The sequence below is a fragment of the Rutidosis leptorrhynchoides genome, chromosome 11 (assembly GCF_046630445.1).
Source record: "Rutidosis leptorrhynchoides isolate AG116_Rl617_1_P2 chromosome 11, CSIRO_AGI_Rlap_v1, whole genome shotgun sequence".
Taxonomy (NCBI): Eukaryota; Viridiplantae; Streptophyta; class Magnoliopsida; order Asterales; family Asteraceae; genus Rutidosis; species Rutidosis leptorrhynchoides.
The window spans coordinates 61,903,237-61,918,228 of record NC_092343.1 but is presented as its reverse complement, the minus strand read 5'-3'; the positions used below and the strand labels follow the sequence as shown (position 1 = coordinate 61,918,228).

The following is a 14,992-nucleotide window of genomic DNA, read 5'->3' as shown; positions in this document are numbered from 1 at the left end:
CTCCTCCTTTGATGGTAAGAAAAAGTGATTGATAAAAGATTTGGTTAAATCTTGAGAACTCCTAATAGAATCGGAAGGTGGGTTCTTTAACCACACCTTCGCATCACCTTGAGGAGTAAAGGGGAAGCGTCATCGGTAACATCCTTGTTCTTGTAGATGTCACAAATATCATTAAATTGTTGAATGTGTTTAAACGGATTTTCCTCTATCAACCCATGAAATAGCGTATCCTTAATCATTGTAAAGAAGTTTCCCTCGATCTTCCAATTATCGGCCCCAATTGGTGGTTTTGTAATGGCGGGAGGCACCAAGGTAGGTGCAACCAACCTAGCATTCCACATCGGAGTGTCATTTGGATCATTTTGTTGCTCTTGATTAACCGGTAGACCATGAACATTCGGATTACCTTCTTCACCTCCATCCGTATCTTCTAAACAAAATGGCAAAACCTTAAAATATTTCCTTAATACCCTTTCTTCTCTACGCTTGTAAACCTCGTGCACGTGTTTCTCCAGATCGGAAAATGGATGTGTTAACTCTTGATCCTTTTGGGATCTTGTTTTCATACACCAAAGTACCTATCCTTCAATCACAATACAAACACAAACAGTTTTCTAAACACAAAATAGAAATATAAAAACAAGAAAAGTAACTTTTGTAAGGGTAAACCCTTACAAAAGGATCAGACGATTGAAAGCTTAAACCAAATATCCCACTAGCTAACCGCTCCCCAGCAGAGGCGAAAAGAAATTGATGATGCGTATGGAACAATACATCATGTACCCTCTAAATTTATACAAGATTCAAACACTACAAATAAGCACACACAACTAACGAGCAATTAGAACCCGGTTATTATAGCACTTTAATGTAAGTATTCGTTTCAAGTTCGTCCCAAGAGAGCGGTGTAAGTAGAATAATTGAAACTATTAATTGTCCTAGGGTTTGTTTGATTGGGGGGTTTTGATTGATTTTAATTAACAACAAAAACGTATGCAAGTAAACAAACTTAAACTTAACAATTAAGACAAGTAATAAGTAACTAAATAGTGAGAATTAATTCAATTAACTAAGTAGTGTTCACTTACCTAATCCTCTCTATGCTTGGATTGGCCAGTTTTACCCAAATTGTTATCGCACTAGTTGTTGAACTATTAAATGTTTAGCATTACTGCCATACCTTAATCGATTTACACTTTGCAAACTCACATAAGCATTGTATTCTAAGATCAAGTTAAGTACGAACGGTTATTGAGATTATGCTTTGGTTTAAATCACTTAGAACCCTTCAACTAACGAAATCACTTAAGATAATTGAACACCACTATGTTGACTAAAGGCCAATTGAAAACCAACACAAATCAAGAACACAATCAATTGAAATCGTCAATCTAGTTGTCTAGATCACCTAAGGTGTTGAAGCACAAATTGATTCACTTCTCAAATCACTAAGAGAGCTACTCAATCTATGTAATCAAAGTAAAACCTAAAACAAATCATAGCAATGGACCTCATAGCTAACACAATACCACTTGCTCATGTATTTCATTCAAACAACTTCATTCAATTGATTTAGGGGTAAATCTTTGCATTAGAGATTCATAGATACGCAAACACAATGGATTTAGCCAAGCATGGCTAAGATTACACAAATCATAAGCACTGAAACACAAATAAACATCATATTTAGTTATTACAAGTAATTGATTCAAAACTAGAGTAAAAAAGGTGGAGATTACAACCCAAATTGAAAGAAAAGAAGATCTAGAGCTAAAACTATAATGGAACTTGAGCTTGTTTCCTTCAATTCACCTTCAAACTACAATAGATGATGAAATTAGGGTTTTAGAAGTGAAAATCGGACTTGGAATTACAGCTCTCTTCCAAATGACCTAATCTCTTTCCATTTATAGAGCTAAAAATTCTGGGCTGAATAGCGACAGGAGCGCTGCTTTTGGCTCAGGAGCAGCGCTTTTGGCTCTCTTCAGGAGCGCCGCTTTTATGCTTAAGTGCGGCGCTTTTGTGGTAAGAGCGGCTCTTTTCGCATTAAGGAATGGCGCTTTTGGCTACTGGTGGAAAATTGTGCCAAAACGTATGCAGGAACGTCGCTTTTCGTTGAGGAGCAGCTCTTTCGGTCATCAGGAGCGGCGCTCTTATCTTAGGTGCGGCGCTTTTGGAGCTGATTTCTGCAGTTGCCATTTTCTTTGCCTCTTTTGATCAAGACTTGGTCAATTTTACACCAAATCAAGCTTGTAGTCTTGAACCGACACTTTAGCACAGATAATCAACTTTTGGCCCCAATGATCCTCAAAACCGAATGAAATGAGGGCGATATTGCGAGATAAAACATGTACAATTAGAGTAATTTCAATGACCCTTCCAGAACCCATCCTCGGATGGGTTCCCAAAAAGAACTAATCTCTTAGCTACTGTGCAGGGCATTCGAAACAAGCAAATCTGGTATCTAGACAGTGGATGTTCGAGACATATGATCGGATATAAGTCCCTGCTAATGGACTATCAAGAAAAATATGGTCTAGTTGTTTCATATGGAGATAATTCGTTGGGTTATACAAAGGGTTTTGGTACTTTAACAAATGGAAATGTTACATTTTCAAATGTCGCATATGTCGTTGGGCTTAAACACAACTTACTCAACATAAACCAACTGACAAGCAAAAGTAAAATAGTCTAATTCAGAAGAAAAATTGACACTATTTTTGATAAGATGGGGAAGCCACTGCTGACAACAAAAATACATGAGAACATGAATCAAATTGACATGAACACAACAGTCACAACAACTGATACCTATTTTTATTCAAAAGAAGCAGACAACCTCAAGTGGTTATGGCACAAGAGACTCTCACATCTCAACTTCAAAGATATTCACAAATTATCAAGTAAAATTTTGGTGTCTGGGCTACCCACAATGTCTTATGTGAAGGACTGATTGTGTCCTAGTTGTGAAAAAGGGAAGCATCATCATGCATCATTCAAGTCAAAGCAGATTTCATCTATTGAGAAACCATTTCACTTACTTCATATGGATCTTTTGGTCATGTTAATGTGGACAGCTGTAGTGGGAAGAAGTATACACAGGTTATTGTTGATTAATATTCCAGATACACTTGGGTATTCTTTTTGAAGCAAAAGAGTGAAGCTGCTGATGAAATTATCAATTTCATCAAAAGAATGGAATTATTGAACGGGAAATTGGTGAAGCAGCTAAGAAGTGATCATGGTACAGAATTCAGAAATGCAACATTGGAAGAATTTTGTGCTAACAAAGGTATTTCACAAAACTTTTCTGCTGTGAGAACACCTCAACAAAATGGTGTTGCAGAAAGAAGAAATAGAACTCTCATTGAAGCAGCAAGATCTATGTTGGCTGAGTCTGGGTTGAAAAATTCATACTGTGCAGAAGCTGTGAATATTGTCTGCTTTACCCATAATAGATCTTTAATAGTGAAAAGACATTAGAAAACTGCTTATGAAGTTCTCAAAGGAAGAAGACCCTCAATTTCATTACTTCATGTATTTGGCACTCACTGTTCCATTCTAAACAATAGGGACAAGCTTGGTACGTTTGATGCTAAAGCTAATGAAGGAATATTTCTTGGATATTTCAACATGTCAAAGGCATATAGGGTCTACAACAAAAGAAGGGGCCATTTTGAAGAATCCATTAATGTTACTTTTGATGAAATTGTCCCCACTTTATCTTCTAATCAAGAAGATGAGGAGTTATTATTTGAAGAATCTACTCAGCAAGCTCTTAATGATAAAGAAGAACCAGCAGCCATTCCCTATCCAATCCATGCTGCTGGGTTCTCTTAAGATGAGATGGAATTTTCTGCTCCATCTGTGTCTAAACCATATGGACCTACAGGCTCTACTGAAGTTCTAAAAATTTATCAGAGGTCTACTGGTCCTGAAGAATCACAAGCTGATACTGGTTCCACTAACAATGAAGAGATGTCTTCTATTGCTGTACATACAGATGAACCAGCTAATGATCAAGATGTTGTGTATTCCACGACAAGCTCACATGTTCATAACACTATATGGACAAGGGAGCATCTAATTGAGCAGATTATTGGTAATCTAGCTAGTGGTGTTAAGACAAGGAGACATGCAACCATCAATTTTTGTATGCATGTGAATTTCGTGTCTACCATTGAACCTACTTGTCCTGAAGAAGCAATGAAGGATCCTAGCTGGGCAGGAGCAATGCAAGAAGAGATCTCCCAGTTTGATAGGAATAAAGTATGGACTTTGGTACCAAATCTGATGATGAAACAAAGAAAATCATTGGTACCAAGTGGGTGTTTAAGAATAAGATGGATGAAGATGGGATTGTGATGAGAAACAAAGCTAGATTGGTAGCTCAAGGGTTTAGACAGGAAGAAGGGTTGGATTATGGAGAGACATATGCACCAGTGGATAGGATGGAAGCAATCGAATTATTCTTAGCATATGCTGCTAAGATGAACTTTAGAGTATTCCAGATGGATGTTAAATTTGTATTTCTTAATGGGAAGCTGCAAGAAGACGTTTATGTCAAGCAGCCACCTGGTTTTGTAACTAGTAAATATCCAGACTATGTCTACAAGTTAGACAAAGCTCTATATGGTCTGAAACAGGCACCAAGAGCATGGTATGAGACACTTCAGGTGTATCTCACTGGTTTAGGTTTTAAAGTTGGAACAATTGATACCACTCTATTCCCAAAGGAGATAGATGGTGATCTCTTGCTGGTACAGATATATGTGGATGATATTATTTATGGTTCTACAAATGAAAAATATTGTCAAAAGTTTTCAAAACTTATGTCAAAGACATATGAAATGAGCTTACAAAGAGATTTGCAATACTTTCTAGGATTGCAAATTAAACAACTTGATGATGGGATTTTTATAAGTCAAAATAAATATATCAATGATATGTTAACAAAATTTAGTCTGACCTGTTTAAAAGACATAGGGACTCTAATGGCAGCATCCATCAAAATAGATGCTGATCCTAATGGTGAAATAGTCAATATCACTGAATATAGAGGTATGATTGGGTCCCTACTTTATCTCACAGCCAGCAGACCATATATTATGTTTGTCACATGTATCTGTGTCAGATATCAAGCTGATCCTAAAGAGTCACATTTACTGGCAGTGAAGAGGATATTTAGGTATCTGAGAGGTACTGCCAAACGTGGTCTTTGGTATCCCAAAGACCAGGATTTTGAACTAATTGGGTATTCAGATGCTGATTTTGCAGGGTGCAAAATAGACAGGAAGAGTATTACTGGTGGTTGCCAGTTACTGGGTGGTAGGCTAGTTAGCTGGACCAGCAAAAAGCAAAATACCGTGTCCACATCTACTGCTGAAGCAGAATATGTTTCTACTGGTAGTTGTACTGCTCAAGTACTCTGGATGCAAAGCCAGCTGAAGGACTATGGTGTTCATGTTACAAAAACTCCAATCTACTGTGACAACACTAGTGCAATTGCCATTAGCAACAATCCTGCGATGCACTCAAGGACAAAGCACATTGATGTTCGATATCATTTCATAAGGGATCATGTTCAAAAAAGAGCTGTGGAGCTTCACTTCATTTCAACAGACCAGCAGTTAGCAGATCTTTTCACAAAGCCCTTAGATGAGAAATGTTTTAACTCCTCATCTCTGAGCTGGATATGCTTGAACTTTAAAAATAAAAGACAACTTTGTTGGTGTCCTGGTTCAACAGCATATAGGGCAAACCAGTAAGACACAATCTTTTGTTTACTGCCTATATGCAAAACATTCAGCACAACAAGGTCTTTTATAAAATGGTTATACTATGTGTAAAATGAAGTAATAAATAGTTCACAACAATAATTTAATACCTTAAAAATGGACTTCATTTAACTCCAAAGATTTAAATTAAATACACGACATATTAAATGTAACAAAGGAATATTTGTAGTCAATACAAAATTTATTTTGTGGTCTTTCACTTCAATTTTGAATTAAAACCTACTGCATTTAATGCATAATGGGAGTGATAAGTGTCCAAGCCAATTAAACATCATGTCAACAGTCTGATGTCCCTCGAAAACATGTCAGTCTGTCAAATCTGCCCACGCGCCTGCAGATGACAGTTGCCATTTTCTCTCCCCGGCACTTTTTCCACAAATCTGAAAGGTTAGATAGGGTGATCCATTTTCCATAATAACCTTCGGTTATTAAACTTTCAAAATTCCCATTCTCTCTCAAATCCCCAAATCTTCAAACTCTCAAAGCATTCATCTTCAATCTTCAACAATGGCAGAACAACCACAATAACCTATTGATAATCAACCGAAGGAACAACAACAACAACCTGAACAACCACCACAACAGCAGCAAGAACAACCACTACAGCAAGTAGATGAACCTGAATCACTATTTCCCCTCCATCCAAGCCTGGTTAAGGCTGCACCTGCACCGGATCATGATAAAATTCTCCTTTCTAGAGGCAATGCTGCTCATTCACTTTCTATTCCAAAATCTAAGGCTAACATAGGCTATGACACCATGATCGATTATGTGAGGCAATCCCCAGTTGCCAGATCCATCGCCGGCATTCCTTCCCAATTCTATCCAGCCAATTTAGGTAGATTAGAAGGGAGGTGCTAGAATCATCAACTATGCTGGCCAGGTGTCCCACAACCCATTGAGGAAACACATGACACCATTGTGGTATTATTTCTTTGGTATACTGACTCACTGCATGAGTCAGAAATCTGATATTTTTGACCAATGCTCAGATTTTGAGCTCAAATTCGGTCATGCCTTGAACTTCAATCGAAACATTGACTATGCTACTGAAATATATTTGAGATTAATGGAAATGGTTGTTGCACCTAAACGAAGTGATTTAATCCCCTTTCCAAGGTTCTTAAGCCTTATTTTTGAAAATGAGCTGGGTGATTCTTACAAGAACATTACTGATCTCTCCATCTACTTGCCATTAAAACAATGAGGGGATAACAAAAGAAGCACCAACTGCTCCACATACTGGTCTGTCACCAGGAATGCTAGAGTATCGTGCTACTCGGGGTGGAGCTACCCAAGTGACTGCCTCTGTTCCTGCACCAGCTGAGAGGGAGGGATCTCTGCAAAAGCCAGCTAGAAAATGCAAGCAGCCAGCTTTCGCAACTGCAACAGCCACCGTCGCAGAAACTGGCAAAGCTAAACGATTAAAAGTTGGCTCCAAGCAGGCCAAAGGGGAGAAAGCACCAGTCTCAACTGCTACTCCTGAAAGGGATGCTGCTATGGAACCTAGTGCATCTCTAGATGAAACAGCAGAAATTACTAACATAATTGAAAATATTTTATCTGCAGTAAATGTTGAAGGTGGAGTTAAAGGTATGCCCTTTGCTCCCATGCTGACTGGTTTTAAAAACTAGTGTCAAGAGGAGTAGCAACCCATACTCTTCTAACCAGGTACTTCCACATTTTTCAAAATTATTCTTCAAAAAATATCCTCTACTGACATTACAACCAGCAGAGAACACACTTGACCCCCAAAGCAGACTTGAGCTGGGTCCTCATCGTGTTGAACCAACTCAGGCTACTACTCAGCTCACTTATAACTTGAATCATGATAAGAGTCACACTAATATATCTAAACCAGCTAAAACTCTTACACCATCTGAGCCAACATGTGTTGCCAGTTTGTAACACTGGCCATTTTTTTTTTTTAAATACACAGCGTAAGACTTTATTAACAAACACAATATAAGTCACGTCATTACGTTTAAGTTTACACAACGGTGTTACGTTATCACAAAACATTATTTATACAAAAGTCCACATCAGAGTTGGGTTGTCAAACATGTCTTTTGCAATAGCACCCTTCCCGACTAGCAGTACCTAAACCTGCAAGGGGAGAATATGTGGGGGATTAGCGCACCGCTAAGTGAATGGAATCTATCTAACAGATATAGCTTAAGTCACACACAAGCTATATACTAACAACAACACATGCTAACTATCAACTAGCATACAATAAGACAATACGAGGATCGGCGGCTTGTACAAGCACACGACTCCTAGCTGATCGGACTTAAGTCTACCGATAGTCCCTGCTACTCAATTCACAGTATAGTTATCCAGATGCAGGGGATGCATCATTCACACTATACTCTACAATCAGTAGCCTATGGACCCAACCTCCCCTAGGCACGGTTGACCTCATACGGACTCTAACCTCTCCTAGGCACGGTCTCGAGTCCCCAGTCTCCCTAGGCCCGACTGGTGCCATTCACACAGTGTACACATAATTCACATACAACATCAGGCATACTATATTATTCTAACATGGCAATTTATACACTATGCATGGTAAAAGAGTCAACCACAGTAGCATGATATGCTACTTAAACTCTATCCGGAGATAGACCCACTCACCAATTACCAGCAACTGCTCAGTTATTATTTCTGAGCTTCCTCCTTGTCCTTATAACCTGAGAACAATACAAACAAAGTTAATGTACATATCCAATAAATAATATAATTATTTCATACAATTAACTAGGTCATAACACCATATATTCATAATTTTATGAGTCTACATCATGACTCCATTCAATAATGGCATACAGGTGCGTGCAAAACATGACATACACACTAAAAATCCTTTTTCGGCCTAAAAACAGTTTGATCTAGTTTCTTAAAAGTTCACCATTGAAAAGTATTCTTTATTACAATTCTAACGATAGTTTATTCATCAAAAACGGAGTTACATTTTGAAAGTTACGTCCGATTCAATTTCATAAAGTACTGTAGCAAATAGTGGCACTGTAGCAACTCGGTACTGTAGCAAATAGTGACACTGTAGCAAATCGGTACTGTAGCAAATAGCGACACTGTAGCAAATACCGAACACTATAGCAAATAGTGACACTGTAGCAACTCAGGCACTGTACAACTCGGGTACTGTAGCAACTCGGGTACTGTAGCAAAATACTGTAGCAACTGGTTCGAACACATTCGCTGATTTCGTGATTTTTTCCCCAAAAACTCGATTTTTGAGCGTTTTTGATCAAATTTTAAGCACATGGAAGCTACTAAACATATATACAACCTATTTCTAACATCAATTAACACATACAAACACATAATATGAAGATTCAAGCTCAAAATTCATCAAAAACCCATTTACACCCAAAACCCAATTTCTATGAATTAAAGCACGAATTCAAGCTAACAAACCTGGATAAATGATCACAAGGATGATATGAATCAATCCTTAAAGCCTCACAATCCAATTTAAGACTTAGATTCAATTAGGGTTTGTGAAGGGATGAAGTTTGGGTACGGAGTACTTATTTTCTTATTTAGGGAAATGAGAAGAAACATGCAGAAACATACATATAAATGGGTTATAAACCCATACCCCATATCACACGGGTATTTACCAGTTATCTTATCTGATAACCTTTCGTATCTCCTTAGTCGGTCCTAACGGAGTCCAAATTAAATAAACCAACATGTTCTGGGACCCTTGTCACAAACTGGTCACAACACAATTATAATAAAACACTAATAAAATAATTAAAATAAAAGCACTTAAGACTAAGCACAAACCCTAAGGGCAAAATAGGCAACTTATAACTAGCCCGGGTTTCTGTCTGTTACAAATCCACCCCCTTAAGAAGATTCCATCCTAGGAATCTGGTCTTGGTCAAACAAATGAGGGTAACGTTTTCTCATCAACTCTTCCGTTTCCCAGGTAAGATTAGAACCCAAACTGTGTTTCCACTCAATCAACAACATCGGAATCTCTTTCTTTCTCAGCTTAGTCACCTTTTGGTCAACCACACGGACCGGCTCTTCCACCAATTTCTTATTCAAATCGACCCTTAAATCTTCTAAAGGAAGAAGTTGTGTTTCATCGTCGTCTTTACACTTATGAAGATAACATACGTTGAATGTATTATGAATACCAGCTAACTCTGGCGGAAGATCTAACACCACAGTCTGATCATTCAACACTTCACTGATCGGAAACGGACCAATAAATCTCGATGCTAACTTACCACGTTTACCGAATCTGATAACCCCTTTCCACGGCGAAACTTTCAGATACACTCGTTCACCCACATTAAAGGTTACCGGACATCTACACGGATCAGCATACATTTTCTGCCTATCTCTAGCGGCTTTCAACTTTTCTCTCGCAATTGCAACTTTTTCGGCTGTCATTTGAACAATTTCGGGACCTGCAAACTGTTTCTCCCCGGCTTCTAACCAACAAGTCGGAGTTCTGCAACGACGACCGTATAACATTTCATAGGGCGGCATCCCTATACTCGAATGATATGAATTATTATACGCAAATTCGACCAACGGCAAATGTGTATCCCACGAACCACCGTATTCTAACACACAAGCCCTTAACATATCCTCCAAAGTCTGTATCGTTCTTTCACTCTGACCATCTGTCTGAGGATGATAAGCTGTACTTAAATTCACACGTGTACCCAAATTCTGTTGAAGACTATTCCAAAAATTCGACACAAATCTGGAATCTCTGTCTGAAACGATCGATAATGGCACACCATGTCGACTAACTATCTCGTTTATATACAATTCGGCTAACTCACTTAACGAAGCTGTTTCACGAGTAGCAAGAAAATGAGCACTTTTAGTTAGGCGATCCACTATTACCCAAATCATATCATGTCTTTTCTGAGTTCGAGGTAATTTGGTCACAAAATCCATCGTTATATGTTCCCATTTCCACTCTGGAATCTGTAACTGACGTAACGAACCATAAGGTTTCTGATGTTCGACCTTCACTTGAGCACATATATGACACTTTTCGACATAACGGGCGATATCTGATTTCATTGTTGGCCACCAATACACTGTTTTCAAATCATGATACATCTTATTACTACCCGGATGTACTGTCAATCTGGATTTGTGAGCTTCCGTCATGATTAAATCCCTCAAATCTCCAAGCTTAGGCACCCAAACACGATTGTTTAAGGTCTTTAGTCCATGTGAGTCATCAATTAAGTCCACTTTTCATTTGGTCATTTGTTCAGATTTAATATGTTCGTCCTCTAAAGCACAGACCTGAATGGTTTTTAAGCTGTTAATCAAATTTGAAGTTATATTCAAACGAAGAAATTTCACATTTTCACTTGAATTTTTACGACTTAGCGCATCTGCAACCACATTTGCCTTACCCGGATGGTATTTAATTTCACAATCGTAATCTTTGATCAACTCTTGCCATCGTCTCTGACGCATATTCAATTCTTTCTGTGAGAAGATATACTGCAAACTCTTGTGATCTGTACATATAACACAATGGGTTCCATACAAATAGTGTCTCCACAGTTTCAAAGCAAACACTACTGCAGCCATTTCAAGATCATGCACTGGATAATTCTTCTCATGAACTTTCAACTGTCACGAGGCGTAGGCGATTACTTTATCTCTTTGCATTAATACACAACCCAACCCAGCATATGATGCATCACAGTATACCACGAAGTTGTCTGAACCTTCTGGTAAAGCTAACACTGGTGCCTGACACATTAGCTGTTTCAAAATCTGAAAAGCCTTTTCCTGTTCATCAGTCCATCGAAAGGCTACATCTTTACGAGTCAACTTAGTCAACGGACCCGCTATTTTCGAGAAATCCTTGATAAATCTGCGATAATAACCGGCTAATCCCAGAAAACTCTTAATCTCAGTCGGAGTCTTCGGAGAATTCCAATTCATTACCGCTTCGATCTTTGTCGGATCAACTTTTATACCTTCGGCACAAATCACATGACCCAAAAACTGCACTTCACGTAACCAAAATTCACACTTTGAAAATTTTGCAAATTGTTGTTCACGTTTCAACATGTTCAAAACCTGTCTCAGATGTTCAGCATGTTCACTTTCGGTCTTTGAATACACTAGTATATCATCTATAAACACAATCACAAACTTATCTAAGAACGGGCGACACACTCTATTCATTAGATCCATGAAGATTGCTGGCGCATTCGTCAACCCAAACGGCATGACAAGAAATTCATAATGACCATACCTTGTTCTGAACGCTGTTTTCGGTATATCTGATTCAGCAACACGAACCTGATGATATCCGGATCGTAAGTCTATCTTAGAAAAGAATGAAGCACCCTGTAACTGATCGAACAAATCGTCTATTCGAGGTAACGGATACTTATTCTTCACTGTTCTTTTGTTCAATTCACGATAATCAATACACATACGCATTGACCCATCTTTCTTTTTAACAAACAATACCGGAGCACCCCACGGTGAAGAACTCGGTCGGATAAACCCACGATCTAATAGTTCTTGAATCTGTGACATCATTTCACGGATTTCAGACGACGCTAATCGGTATGGAGCTTTTGCAACTGGAGTTGTTCCAGGAACCAATTCAATCTTATATTCAACTTCCCTTATCGGCGGCAGACCTGGTAACTCATCTGGGAACACTTTGGGAAATTCTGATACTATCGGAATATCAGCCACTGTTTTCTTTTCTTTCTTCGCATCAATCACATATGCAAGAAATGATTCACAACCCTTTGCCATCGACTTTTTCGCTTTCATCATGGTTATCAACAGAAAATTATACCCTCCCCGCTCCCCTCGGGCCACAACACGGGTTCCATCGGTCGAACGAAAGGTAATCATTTTCCTATCACACTTAATATTAGCCCTAAGCGAGCTCAACCAATCCATTCCTAGTACTACATCAAAGCTAGGAACAGGTAACACTAAAAAAGTCACCGGGAAAGACTTCCCTTCGATCTCTATACAAACCCCAGTCACATAGGTTGTGACGGGTGTGGTCTTACCATCAGCTACTTCTACACTAACCAGCTTGGGTAACACAGTAGCTGGTAAATTCAACTTAGCACAGAAATCTAGGGACATAAAACACCTATTGGCACCACAATCAAACAATACGCGAGCAGGTATTGAGTTGATTAGAAACATACCGGTGATTACTTCGTCGGTTGCCACAGCATTTTCCACCGACATCTGAAAAGCTCTAGCCTCTGCTGTTGGAGGGTTCTTCCTCTTCTGTCCACTCGAGGCAGTTAACCCTCCAGCTGATGCTGAACGCGCCCCTGACCCTGCCCCGGAACTACCACTCTTCGACGGACAACTAATTGCATGATGCCCTGGTTTGTGACAACTCCAACACACACTATTCAGATACGGGCATGCTGAAGACTCATGCCCAACAACACCACACTTTAAGCATCTTCTTGTAGCCTCAGAACACTGACCACTGTGAGAAGATCGACACGTGTGACACCAATTCCCTTTACCTGATCCAGATCCAGTACTACTCTGACCACTTTTACCCTTCGATTTAAACCCACTAGACTTCTTAAATTTAGATGCTGATTGACCAGATACTTGTCCACCTTGTTGTAGCACATTACCAAACATTCTGTTTCTGGCAGCCTGAACATCACTTTCTACCATCTTAGCCATCACAACAGCTTGAGACAATGATGTAGCTGTTCTAACAAAAGTTCTGTACTCAGGCAGAATGATATTAACAAAATGCTGGATACGAGACGCTTCGTCTGGCACCCATTGTTGTACAAACCTCAGTTTATCCATAAACTTCTCTACTACCTCATCGATCATCATTTGAGGTGTCATCTTCATTTCAAGAAACTCAGTCTTGATTCGGTTCATATCAAATGGATTACAATATTGTTCACACACCTTCCCATGAAACTGCTCCCATGTGATCATACTCACTTGCTCTTTTGGTATACTAGAAATCAAAGAATCCCACCAAATCATAGTCCTACCTTTCAACAGTCTACTAGCATATGTTACCTTCAGCTCGGGTTCACATTGACACGCTTCAAATACCCTTTCAACTTCTCGCAACCAATTGAGAGTTACAGTCGGATCAGTACTTCCAGAGAACTCGGAGGGTTTGCAATCACGGAAGTTCTTATACGTACATCTTTTGGGTGGTTGCATGTAAGGTTGATGGAACATTTGCATTTGGTATGGATTCATCATCATGGGATTTTGGTAAGTAAAGGTGTTTTGTGGTGGCATATAATATTGGTTAGGTATTTGATTCTGAAACTGGTTCTGGGGCACATTAGGTATCGTTTGGGATTGCGCGGTTGGGAATCCAGGTGGTGTATCATCATTTCCAGAATGCCTCGCCAATTCAAGCTCATTAATTTTGTCCTCGGCCTCTTTTAGCTTGCTTTCTAACTGAAGGATGTAACTACTCTGATCATCATCTGACTCAACACCTTCTTCTGGTGCTCTGAATGTTCCGGGGTTAGATGGGCCAGTTGCGTTTCTATCAGCCATACCTGTGCTACAAAACAGCTCACACAAAAGCTTAGTGGATAACAGTTAGTTCAATCACAACTAACACACGTATATCCTATTTTCACTTAGCCCCCACTCCCACAGACATGTTTGACTTGCCTCAGGGTTTGGGAACAAAATACGTGCACGTATTTGCTGCCAAACCATGCTCTGATACCAACTTGTAACACTGGCCATTTTTTTTTTTAAATACACAGCGGAAGACTTTATTAACAAACACAATATAAGTCACGTCATTACGTTTAAGTTTACACAACGGTGTTACGTTATCACAAAACATTATTTATACAAAAGTCCACATCAGAGTTGGGTTGTCAAACATGTCTTTTGCAATAGCACCCTTCCCGACTAGCAGTACCTAAACCTGCAAGGGGAGAATATGTGGGGGATTAGCGCACCGCTAAGTGAATGGAATCTATCTAACAGATATAGCTTAAGTCACACACAAGCTATATACTAACAACAACACATGCTAACTATCAACTAGCATACAATAAGACAATACGAGGATCGGCGGCTTGTACGAGCACACGACTCCTAGCTGATCGGACTTGAGTCTACGGATAGTCCCTGCTACTCAATTCATAGTATAGTTATCCAGA

General features: G+C 39.1%; 1 long non-coding RNA gene across 1 annotated transcript; it reads right to left on the bottom strand.

Annotated features, from left to right (window-relative positions):
- Positions 1-7,757: 7,757 nt before the first annotated feature.
- On the bottom strand, positions 7,758-13,086 carry LOC139876542 (uncharacterized). Its single transcript, XR_011768177.1, has 3 exons — positions 13,010-13,086; positions 8,436-8,491; positions 7,758-7,904 (listed from the first exon to the last, which is right to left on the bottom strand). It is a non-coding gene; the product is annotated as an uncharacterized lncRNA (long non-coding RNA).
- Between the last annotated feature and the right edge of the window lie 1,906 nt (positions 13,087-14,992).